The sequence below is a fragment of the Excalfactoria chinensis genome, chromosome 3 (genome assembly GCF_039878825.1).
Source record: "Excalfactoria chinensis isolate bCotChi1 chromosome 3, bCotChi1.hap2, whole genome shotgun sequence".
NCBI lineage: Eukaryota > Metazoa > Chordata > Aves > Galliformes > Phasianidae > Excalfactoria > Excalfactoria chinensis.
Genome location: NC_092827.1, coordinates 79,240,494 through 79,253,502, shown reverse-complemented (window position 1 = coordinate 79,253,502; position 13,009 = coordinate 79,240,494). Strand labels below are relative to the sequence as shown.

Below are 13,009 nucleotides of genomic sequence, written 5' to 3'. Positions count from 1 at the left end.
AATATGATGGAATATCTCCACAAATCAGGGAAAAATATTTGAGCAACTATAATGTACTTCCTAATCTATTTCCTGTACACTAATGCAAACATCCAATTAACTGCATTCTTACTCACTGAATTTGTGGAAGAAAAACTGAAAAAGGCACATTCACTCAAGCCATATCATCATTCAAAAAAATTCACACGGCAATATACAGTCCTTACTTTATACTTATTCATATACTTGTAGACCTTTCATTGATCAAAATCTAAATTTTCAATCTTTTATTTGTAACATACTAAGCTCCTAAAGAGCACACTATAGTAAAATACAGATGAAATAAGCAAACTTTGTTGTCATTTTCCTCTTCTGAAAATAAGACAAGTGCTCTTCCGAGTCTTTGCTGTTGTGAAATTACAATCACATATTACACACACTTACTAGAACGTTACCTACTTGCCTTTTCAGCATGCAATACCTCCAAATAACTGTAATGCTCTATAGAAATTTAAAGATGCAACAATAAAACATATTAATGTGAAATCCTACATCACATAAGTTTTACTTGAGATTAAGTAGAATATTGTTAATACTGATAAACTTGAAATGCACTCTAGAAGGTGAATGAAAAACTAGAAGTGGTTAATTGGTCCTCAACTTTCTATTTCAATGATGTGACAATTTCTTAAAACAAAATGCATCCTTTCCCACCATAAATAATGTTAATGTCTAGGAAAATACTTGCTCAAAAGAAAAGCATTAGAAAAGTATTTTAATAATACACATCTGTATCCCACCAGTGTGGAACTACTTTGAAAAACTCTCTTCCGCAGATTCCAGCAAGCACATTGAACAAAGTTCATTTGCTTTTTTTGCTTTCCAGGTAAGCTTCTAACCACTTGCCATTGGTAATAATCCTCACATATAAGAAACTTAGAAGCAACTATCAGGTATGGTACCCACAGAAAGATTAACACAAACAGATAAAAAAAATAAGTAGCTGTCTAAAAATTAACTTTATCGTGTTTCTGCAGTTTGCCAAACCTGGATTTTAAATATATTATTCACCTACAGTTAAAACATTTATCAGCAACAACATGTAGTTCATAGCAGTGCTTCCCTTGCCAAGGAAATCTTTTTTCAGACACACTATTCCTTCGTGTACTATTTGAAGGGAAATAGTTCTCTGTAATAAAAATTCCTTCTGTATTTTTTTTCACTCCCTTCCAACTTATACAAAACAAGAAAGCATAACATGCAGCCTTTTATGGTTAAAAAGATCCTGACCAAGGTTCTTAATGTTCTTGGACAAGCGATGCCCACATTACCACAGTGTGTTGTGTTTTTTTTTGACTTAACACAGTTTGAAGATGAGGATGAAGCCCTACATGCTCCAGGCTCAAAGATTTGTTAGGAAGACAAGTCCTGACAGATATGCTTAGGAGAATAAGGTCATTGATTAATCAGGGAAGGAGTCCATTAAAATCACGGAATTAATATATTAGCAGACAGTTACTTAACACGACAGTGTTGAGATATTTTCATCCATCTTTAAACATTCTTTTCTCAGCAAGCATTGATCCATTATTTGCCATACACTTATATTTCAGCATGTTAGAAGTGGGTTTGCAACTAATGGCTGCATAAAATGCCCTGAAAATATATATATATATATTTAAAAACAAGAAAATGGGAATTTTCCTATATTTAATTCTCCACGTAATAGTTTTGCAACAATTGGAATGCACAGAAGCAGCACATAAATATACGAAGATAAAAGTACTGTAAAAGTGTCAAACTAATGTTTGTAAAAGTTTACATGCACTAAACTGCCAGAATTTTAAGCAGAATCTCACAGTACATTTTTCAAAGAATCTTAAATTAGAACACGGAGATGGACAGGTAAGATTTGTCACCACTCTCGGTGATTCAGAAAGCACTCTAATGTATTTTGTATAGCTGTAAATATCTTAATTGATAGTGTCTTCCAAAACTGTGCCTAACTACCATAACATACAGATTATTCATTTTTCTTTACAAATTCAAACTCTTGCCTTTCCTGTCCAACCCAAAATAGCTTTTCCATATCAAAAGGAACCATTAAGCTGTCTTCATACTAAAAACATATCACTGATTCTTCGAAATTGTTCTCTTCACATTAGCTATCATGGTAACAGTGATGAACAGTTAGCAACTAGTGGCCCCATCAGCTAAAAGCACTTTCCATCATCTCACTTGAGAAACGGCCACAGGAAAACCATGATGACACAGTGCAAAGAGTAGAGTCAAGGGACTAACCTTGTACGTAATGAAGCTTCATTATTTTCCAGCTCACAGACAGGCTCTTTACTGAAAATCTTGACACATCTGTGTTTGTCAGAAAACTGCACACAACGCCTTGCTCCATATGAGCAGTCCTACTAAGCACGTGCTCACCTTTTATCTTGTTGAACTGGAGAGCACTTTTTTTTCTTACATCCTGTTTACACAGCTTGCTTCAGATTTTCCAAGTTTCCCAGAAATACAACTCTACAAACCTACAAGACTGCCATTTCTCAAGTTTATAAGCATGTTTTCTCTTACTAGGCTCACTATGACTCTTAGTTGTATTATATTGCCTTCTTAGTTTTATTCTTCGTTTTGATGAAGTAATGAAGCATTTTATCAACACACTATTTATTACAGTTACACCCCTCAATATTTTTGTATTGCAAGCATAATGCTCTCTGCACCACCATTCAGGCAAGGGTTATTCAGCTACTTGCAGAAGATTTATAAATAAAGTAGTGAAGGAAAAATAATTCTCAGACTGCAATACTGCCCTACATGAGTCAGATAAATAATATATGCCTCTACATTGCCTTAACAGGCATGGTCTCCCAAATCTGATAGTAGCATTGCCTGAAGGCCTATAAACTGGGCTGTAGTCTGATCACACATCTTTTCAAGAAGGAACTAGCAACATGAAATTAAAAAAAGAAAAAAGAAATGTCTTAATCTGCTGCCATACAGTCAAACACAATCCTAAAATGCAACCCTTGTATAAATTCAATACTTATCATAGAATATTTGGTACTGCAACCAGAATAATCCCTCTACTAATTTAATTCCAACATTACTTTTGTTTTAGGAGAGCTCATGAATCATGCAGCTCTAGAGTCTGATATTATTAGCACCATAGCCCTTTAGACCTAGCAAACAAGTGACACAAATCCTTTTTTCAGGCTACATGCTTGTTGTAAATAATTCTTGCATTCTTTATTACCCAATACTTATCTATTTATTTGCCAGCCATTAAATGTCTCAGTGATGGTAACATATTTTAAACACAAAAATGAAGTTGAAATTTGCAAGAATAGTTTAAGTTACTATTCTAAAATGAACGATTAATACAAGATAAAAGACTTCTACTCATGAGCTCTTGTGTAATCAACGTTAGTTACATAGAACAAAGCTATTTTAAAAGCAATTTACATACACTGTCAATATACTTGCTATGCATAGAACAAAATGGACAAACAGAACTGCATTCTACCTATGAAACAAGCATTTCGTTTGTTAAGAAAGATGAAAACTGTAGGGTAGAGAATATAAAAATAAGATTTTCTCTTAGTTATTTCTTGTTCTGAGAGGACTGTCAGACAGCAAGTCAAATTTTAAGTATTCCACTCTTTGTTCTGTGTCTTTTGTTTCCTTTTCCAATTTTATTCCTTCTTTTTAATCAGTAAAACAGTTGAAATGTTTTTCTGTAATTCAGAACACTGCTGTGCTTTGTGAACTCTGGAAGAAAGATATTTTATACCTTCTAGCCATTGCAAAAGGTGCATTCCATTCAACCAAGTTCCACAATGTATTAACAAGAACCTAGTAATATGTACTGGTTCATTCTCATTCAAGTCAGTGGCACTCAGGAAGCTCCTCATACCTTTCAGAAATAAAATCTTCATGCATTCGATTGCTTAAACCAATAGGCAGGATTCTGAACCCTAATTTCTAGGCCCTTTTGTTGTTTTAATTATACAGGTTTGGTAGAAAAAGAAAAAAAGCAACATTTAATTTTGCAATGGAAAAGGCCAATTAAATTAGTCAATATAACATCTTCTAAATTACTGTCCAAATGTTAAGAAGTGTCCACAAGAACTAAAATCAACAGGAACTTAAGAGACTCAAGGTCATTAATGTACAGTAGAGAATGTTAATGGATGACAAATTAAAAATGTTCATTGGTGGTGGCCCACGAGAATAACCACATACAACTCTGAAGTCATAGAATTTTGCTTGCTGACAGAATTAGTCCATTTTTTTAATTCAAGAAAAGCATGCACAATTGCACTGGACCTGAATGATTCCTCATTGTAATTGTGATGAATTGCTATGTTTATAAAAAAGAGTCAGGAGAAGAATGTCCTTCTGGTTAAGGCCTTGGACAAGTTCTACTCATGGGTCAGGATTCTACAGCAAATCTGCAAGCACTCATTTCCTCTGTGCTTTTGTCAAAAAAATGGAGTTCTCCTCCTCTCCCATATGTCACAATTACTGTGATGATGCATAAAATAATCATTTGTGATATATTCAGTTACTATTTTCATCCAGGTTATGCAGATAAAAAGAGACAATACCTATAGAGTGTCAAAATGGTAACCAATGTATAACATGGCCTCCATGGGAGAGCTAATCTAACCATCTACAATAGTAACATGGAAATTAAGTAACATTCATTGCTTACAGAAAGCAATGAATCAAGGTACAATGAGATAGAATTAGTGAGTTTATCTAAGGCATGCTACAAATGCTAAGCAGCAAAAATAATAATTTGGAATAAGTTTGTTTATTCTCTGTTAACCAACACATTGTCCTCAGGGTTCTTGCAAATGAGTAGCTGATTATTTACGTATCATCAGTCAGTCATCAGTTTTAGTCAACACATCAGTCACATTTGTCTAATATTTTTCTAGAACCAGTACAACACGGAATATCTGCTATCTCCAAATAATAAAATATTTATATTTATAAAAATGCACATATTTCAGTAATGTATGGCCAATGCTAATGCAAATAAGCAAATAACGAAAATGTCAAAGACAGACAAAAGCTGAAGGGATACAGTTAGTTTAACTCCATTCACAATCCTCCTTTAGCAGAAGTATTTCCTACCGATATTAAGTGGATATATTATAATATTTTATCTGCTCTCCAGACAGCTCATGGCACAACTGAAAACTGACATTTAATTCATGGGCACCTTTTTACTTGAACTCTGATGTCATGGTAACCTGTTAACACCTAAGGAGTGCACCTAATGGTACGCAGTAAAGGCAAATTAGTCTTCTTCTCCACTGCCACATCTCTGCCATGGACATGCTGCCTGCAATCATTACAGGTCCCAGCACACAACATATACAAGTTCTAGCATGAAAAAATACTGAAACAAAGAACCAGACAATCAAAAGGTCTGAGTTTTATTAATCTTTTACTCTCTCACCGAGATGCCGCTGGACAAGGCAGCTTTGCTTTTAGCTTTCCCAATCTAAAGTTACCTCCTAAACCAAAAATACCTACATGTATCTTATATAAAAAAAAAAAACAAATCCTTTCTTATACAGAATCTACTGTAGAAATGTACAGCTTGAGAGAGACAAAAAAAACCCACATTCATTAGCAATTAGTGGAGAATATCTGTGTGTTCTTTTCTTAACACGGATGCAAAATGGCACAACAACCTGATGAATTTTCTTTTACTCTTCATAATGTCATAACCAATGACATTTTCAGTACCATCTGAACAAAAATAAACATGACGGATCCCTCAATCTCAGAAAATATACTGTTGAGAGCATTTGACTCAGCAGTAAAACTTTAATAGTTTTGGCTTAAATCTTTAAACCTATGAAATTGAATAAAAGGGATCAGTGTAAACACAGTGGGTTTCATTTATTTCTGATACAGTAAACAACAACAAAAACACAGACTGATAGTCACCACTGCAGTTGGTGCATTTAACAGGAAAAGGTTAGCAGTATAAATTACAGAATCCAAACCAAGAACAACTAAGTACCATATCAAATCATCGTACACATATACAATCATGTTACTGCTATTCTTTAAGAACACAGGCATAACTTAGTAACCTGAGAGCCAGAAATAAGAATCACTACAGCAGTGAAGTTCTTGTACTTAAAATTGACTTTAAAAACTCAAATATGAGCTTCTGGAGGATACAAGCCCTGATCTGAAGTCCAAGGAAGGCAGAAAGAAAAAAACTGCAGGCTCAGCAGTGAAATCTGACGCCTTACCGTCATGCTTTATGCACTACTAAAATGTGATCTGCTGGTTAATGTCTTCACAGATTATCGCTACGCTCATATTATATGCTCCACAACTTCTTAATACTGTTCCTCTCAAGAAGAAATGTCAAGTGGGAACTAAAAGAAAGAAAAAAATCTCAAAATCCTCTTTTCAGTTTATGACTGCTGTATACTGCCTGATTTGCATAGTATGGGTGGACCATGACAGATGAAACAAGCACCACCATTATGTAATAATCTGCAATTATTTTTACAGGTATTGAATTCCATTCTTCCTATGCAATGCATACAATGCTAATGTAGAGCAATAGTATAAATTACAAGCCCTAACAAGGCAGTAAACCTGAACCAAGTCATGCAAAATAACATGCTATAAGCTTTCCCACCATACACAAAGAGGTGTATCAACTTCAGAAGCTGATTTTTTTTAACTTGTTTTTATTCAACTTCCATTCTTTTCTTTCTTAAAAAAAAATCTAAAAATTTCTTAAAAATCATTTCTACCAATATCAAATTAATACTTCATTACATTAAGGAAAACCTAGAAATGTATATGATTTACATGAGATCTAACACTGGATATGGTGGCTCTTTACTATTGCATTATAAAAAGAAAACGTTTAAATATAACTGCCATCAGAAATACAGTTGATTGCAGATTGTGATTCACATTAAGATCATAAACTGTAAAAATCATCAGCTGTGCAGAATGAGCTGTTCCAGATGACAGATCTTATTAGTAAAATCTGCCAATAAATTATAGAAAAAGATTATTCTAAAAATTGCTCTTGGCTTCCAGCATATGGAGCTTAAGGTGCTCCTGACACTACTAAGTTTTAGCGTGGTTTGACTAACCTGTTACTGCAAACAAATCACGTTGTTGTGAAAAAGTTGATGGTAGCACATAGAGAACAAAAGAAAACGAACCATTTATGAAATTCAAATACAACCTATTCTGATTAAAAAGTATATTTCAGAGGGTTTTGGTTCCCTTGATTTTGGGGCAGCAGATATTAGAATAAAATCATTATAGGATGACTTAAGTAAAATGCAATTTCTGTAAGTGTATCTGAAGCTCCTTTGGATTATAGCAGTAACGTTTTACCTCTAGCATCAGAAATACTCCAGAACCAATAGACTCTGTCAAAGCAAAGAAGACCGAACTACTCAGCAATGCTCTATAAGGTTAATAATTTGACCGCAGTAATAAAAGTAGAATAATGCTTTTATACTGTAGAATAAGTAAGACTTTACAGTTTTACCAACAGCGAACACTGAAACATCCCTAAAAATACATAAAACAAAGCCTTCACAACTATAACACAGGTCGTTTTCAAGCTATTATTAAAAAAGCAAACAGTACTAAATATTTTATCACCAGTAAATCACTTCTGACAGCTTCTTAAACTGCCTGAAACACTCCATGACGTGGAGAATTTTTAAAAATTATCACAATACTGTTGGGTTTTTTTAATTATTACAATATTTGTTGTTGTTGTTGTTTCTTCACACACAACATAAGCCCCCTGCCTGGAGTCCATATGCTTTCATCAACAGGATGGTACTTTGACACTGAGGAAGGCAAATGCTTACTTGAAGGTACTCCCTTCAGTACTTTCTGGTGAAAAAAGCAGGCAGTAAAACTGCAGATTTTCAGGAGTGGGATACAAGGATGCCTACAAGAGGCAGGCATCAACGATATCTCTTCTTGATAAATGCCTTCCACACATAGGTTACATTCATTTTCATGGCTTCTAGATCATATGATTTACTGGCTTCAGCTACTACAAACTGTTCTGTTTCAAACGCTGCCAGTACTAACTTGCACAGACCTAGTTATAATCTAAAATCTCAATGGCTCATTATAATTGCATGCTATAAAGTTGGCCTTTAAACTATTAACAGAAGAAATCTAAACAATCTTTGTCATTTTTATATTCAGTTTAATAAATTTAATGCTGGTACTGAATCTATTGAATGACATGTTGATATCTCCTAGTGAACTCCATGTATTCACTTAGACTGCTTACATTACATCCCAAGATCAGGAAAGCAATTTTGGCAGTTAAATTTATGCTTCTGTCACCTAGGTTTAAGTAATAGGAGATTACTAGCAATCTGCGTACCAGCTTATAAAACCCCTGTGGAAAGCACAGTCAAAGTATTATGAACCTAAGGGTTACCCATGAGTCTTATCCACCTGTCAGTTTCCTGAGTTGTAAGAGAGGTAAAATGGCAGCTGGCTCCACAGGCATGACAAGCTTCAGAAGACATATAGGTCCATCACCTACATTAAGGCAAGATCCGCTGATAGTATTTACTGCATAATATTTGATGCTATTTTGAGAGGCAGCTGCTCAGCTCAGGGTGAAAGAAAGCAGTGTAAAAAGTTGAAATCAGATTCTGGACACTAATTCCTTGCCATTGACATTGTGACACTAAGCATCAGATTTTACCTTGCAACAAAAATCAAATTAAGTTTAAAAGAAAGTCTACAATATAGGCTAATATTACATTTTTTCAGAACATTTAGCTCAAAAATTTGAGTTAAACAGCACGGGTAACTTTTTACACAAATACACTTGTATTTTGTTATTTGCAGCAATGTTACATAAAGGTTAAATGCTGCCAAGCCTAAATCAGAGTCAGTTGCTAAATCAAAATAGTAAATAAAAAACACAAAAAAAAACCAACCATCCAGGAAAAGTTTCCCCTAATCCTGCACACTGTAGTTATGTTTTTTGTCTACTCCAGCTGATTTATCAAACACCTGCACATATTACTGACTTCTCACAGCATCTGGAATTTGGTCTACATGATAAACAGACATTGCACTGAAGTCCTTAACAGACTTCTAAATGATGAAATCACAGTAAGGAAAAACACAAATAAGTTCTTATCTTTCAATTTGAACATGAGGATAAGCCTTATCCATTGACAGGCTAATACACAACTGTTTTGCCCCTGGCAATGTGTCTAGACAATGTTTGTTATTTGTTTCAGTTCTGAAAGATATGCAATGAATCCAGTGGTCATCACAAAAAATCTCTTCAGAAAAAGAAGTTTAGTATTAGAATAAGCCTTCTACAAAAAGAAAAAAAAAAAAAAAAAGAAAAAGAAAAGAAAAAGAAATTATGTCTGCTCCGTGTATTTCCTTTACACTCCAATAATAAGAAATCGTTTGAAGGCTACTGGGTACAGCATCATAGCTGAACTGGTCCAGATACTGGCTATTCAGTAGGGCACAACAACCAGGCACATAAAAACAGGAAGGAAATCAATACATTAAAAATCACTTATAAGGAGGAGCTGATAATCAGGGCATTTACTACTAAACAAATACCTTAAAAACAAAATAATAAAAAGTACCTAAATGTCCTGTTATCTGCAGCATAACTGGCAACATGCTTGGAAGTCCACTCATTTTCAGCAACTGTGCTACAGTCATATAATTCACTACAGTTAGGAAATTACTGCGCTAGTGATGTTTAGTGCCCTATCACTATGATAACACAAGTCCCTGTGACTGATCAACTATGAAACTAAACAAACAGTGAAGAGTCCCTTTTACCAACACTAGGGCAAAATTTGCAGCCAAAAGAAAAGAATTCTAGTCAAAATGAGTGTGCCAATCAAAAATCTCACTTCAAAGAATGGAAAGGGAAAATATATGAGTAAACAGATACATACGTAAATATTTTCCTGAAGCAGAGCCAACTTCTTCTCAAGTAAGAGAACCTTAATGAAAGGCTGCTCAGTAACAAACCGTGCAGTAGTTTGAGCCACCAGCTTGACTCTGTAGTTCAATGCTTACAATTTTCATTTATGTCAAACAGATTTGTGTAAGAAAAAGTCAATACAAAGACCTGCATTTAAATCTTGTATGAAGGTATAATTTTGGAAAGTGGAAAAACAACATGAAAACGTCTCTTTGCCCAGATACGCATTTACACTGAAAACTAACATTCCTTGCTAATTGATTGGTCAGCATGGATAATGAATTATGTTACTTTTTGTTTCCAGTAAGAAGGATACACCAAGAAAACTTCTGAATAGAGTTTTACCTGCCACAGACATTCCTACAACTGCCATTTTGCTTCCTAATAAGTTCTACCAGAAGAACACTGAGTAAAATTTAAGAATTCAAAGGGAGGCACTGTGCTCTGTGCTGCTCTCTTAATCATTCTTGCTCTTCTTCACGGACTCAGCTACTTTCCATAAAGCATGTGCACACATGAACTGAAATTTAAATTTAATGCAGCAAAAATCTTTAGAATAACCTGGTAAATCAGCCTTTCAAGTGCATAACAACTCAACTCTTGTTACAGCTTCAAATTTTTAGTCGTCATAAGGAAAATATTCTCACCACCATCAATACAAAACTGATAAAGGAAAATGTAAAGAATGAGGAGTGTATTTTCAAGAATTCCAAAGATTCTGTAATGCTACAGAGCTTTTTCAAACTTGAATATTATCTTATTATATAAAGCTTTAAAGTCATATTTCTCACATGATTACCTAATGAAATTGATAAATACTGCAGAGGAGCATTGCAAATCAATGAGTTAACTGGGATTAATGAGGCAAAAATAACGCTCACCAGATTTTAATACAAGTAACATTAATTAAACATTAAAAAAAAAAAAGAACTTGTGGCAGAGAAAGTATAACATGGGTTTGAACTCCATAAATCATTACAGAGAAAGTACTGCACATTATAAGACTGGCTGCAGACTAGCACATAATTGAAACACAGCATTCAGTTCTGCACCTCTGACATTAATACACTAACAGCCTTCAGTTACTGACTGCTCTTCCACCTTTCAGGATAATATACTGACAACTGCTTCCTCTGCATCAATGGATCCTCAGTCATGCACCATCATTCTGCAAGCAGCCTTGGTGCCAACCAGCAGATATCATTGTAAATGAATTCTGATTTTATTACAAAAGCCACAGATCTGTTTAGGTCTAAAATCTCATTAAGTAAAAATAAAAACAGAAAGGCATGTATGGCTAAAGAGAAAATACATTTTAACAAAATACCTTTGGAAATGTGGACTACTTGGAGCTTAACTATCTCAACTATCTACATTTGTATTGCTGCCACAGGAGATGACAGTTAATAATGTCAGAACACAAGACACTAAAGGCAAAAGGGATCCATGCCTGCTACTGAGTGTAGTATGTCATAATCCATGTCAGAGCCTGAATCAAACGTTTTTTTGCTGTCAACAAACACCACTGAAATGAAGCCATATTTCTTCTCCTGTGGCTATTCATCCAGACTAAACATCACTCTCCTACCACAGACAGTTATCTTTTATTTTGCAAATTAGAAGTCTAAGAAACCCAGGGATTTCTTCAGCATATTGCGCATCAAAAAGGGCATGTTATTTGAAAAGAATAACAACAAACAAATGGGATATTCCATACAAAAACATATTAACTTTAAAACTGCAACACTAAGACGTTACGATTTTAGAAAGGTCAAAATAAAGGTAGATTGGAAACTTTGATTCAGCTGCCTCTCGTGCACACATTTTCACATCACACAATCTATACACGCATACAGATAAACACATTTTCCTTCAGACTACTGAATCATTGAGTACTCGGGGTGAATAATACCCTAGGATGCAGAGGTGTAACACCAATCTATTCACAGAATATCAATCTTGCTTAAAGCAAGTGGCAGCAAACATGATATGGGGAGGCAGGTAAGGTGAATTAACACACATTAAAACTCTACTCCTTTGGAAAAAAAAAAAAACCCACTTCTATCACAGGATTCCTACGTGATGAGACTTAAGTAAGTCACACAACACCTTCCAGTCCCAAATTGTTTCATTTCTTTAGAGGCTGAACTGAGGTGTAGGAAAGCTCTGTGAACAAAGCTAGGGAATTCAATGGCTATGCACATCCTGAAATTCTTCACCAATATTCCTGGAAAACATGCCACTCAATGCTCAGGCAGAATAGAATTTTGCAGATAGAAGTTTGCCTACAACAGCCTCCTTTTTTCTACATGGCCTTACAGAAGCCAATCATAAACAAGCAGCTGTCCAGGTAAATTGTTGCCGCATCCTTCTAAATGCAAGGCCTTGCCAATCCTCTCAGATCTGACTGTCCCCATCAAGTGCATAGAGAAGGCTCTGATGAACAACAGAAGCTGCCAGGGCTGTTATGATGAACACAGCAAGGAACTGAAAATATTTGGAGGCTTTTGAGAAAATCAGGAACAGGTTCTACTCAGCATGTATTCTGCAGAAGTTAGAGATCACAGGGTGCTGACCTCAGGCTACAGAATTTCAGTTAGATTACAGTTGTATCTGGTTTTATGTTCATGGTTTTTAGCTAAAGAAATTATTTGGAGAATCACTGAAGATTCACACTTGCAACTGTGAGTTAACAGTAATTGAAGAATTCTAACAAAAAAACGAAGAGAAGCTAACAGGATCTACATTGACATTTTCTTCTCAATATATTAGCTGCTAAACATTAGGTAGCTGTCTTCCTTTCCAAACATTTAAGAGTAAAAAGTTGAGGAGACAGACATGCAGTTTAAAGAAAGATGCCTGCTCCTAACATCAGCAGACTCAAACCTTGTTCTGGCACTTTATTCTAACGTTAATAATAGATCTCTCTGTTTTCTCTGCATACAACATTGACTTTATGATGAGCTTCCACAATAACTGCTTGAAAGAGCGATGTCCGCCTGC

At 34.9% G+C, this 13,009-nt stretch overlaps 1 protein-coding gene across 1 annotated transcript in view; it reads right to left on the bottom strand.

Moving 5' to 3' along the window:
- BABAM2 (BRISC and BRCA1 A complex member 2) overlaps nt 1–13,009 on the bottom strand; it is a 155,587-nt gene that overhangs the window by 95,672 nt on the left and 46,906 nt on the right. The window lies entirely within an intron of this gene.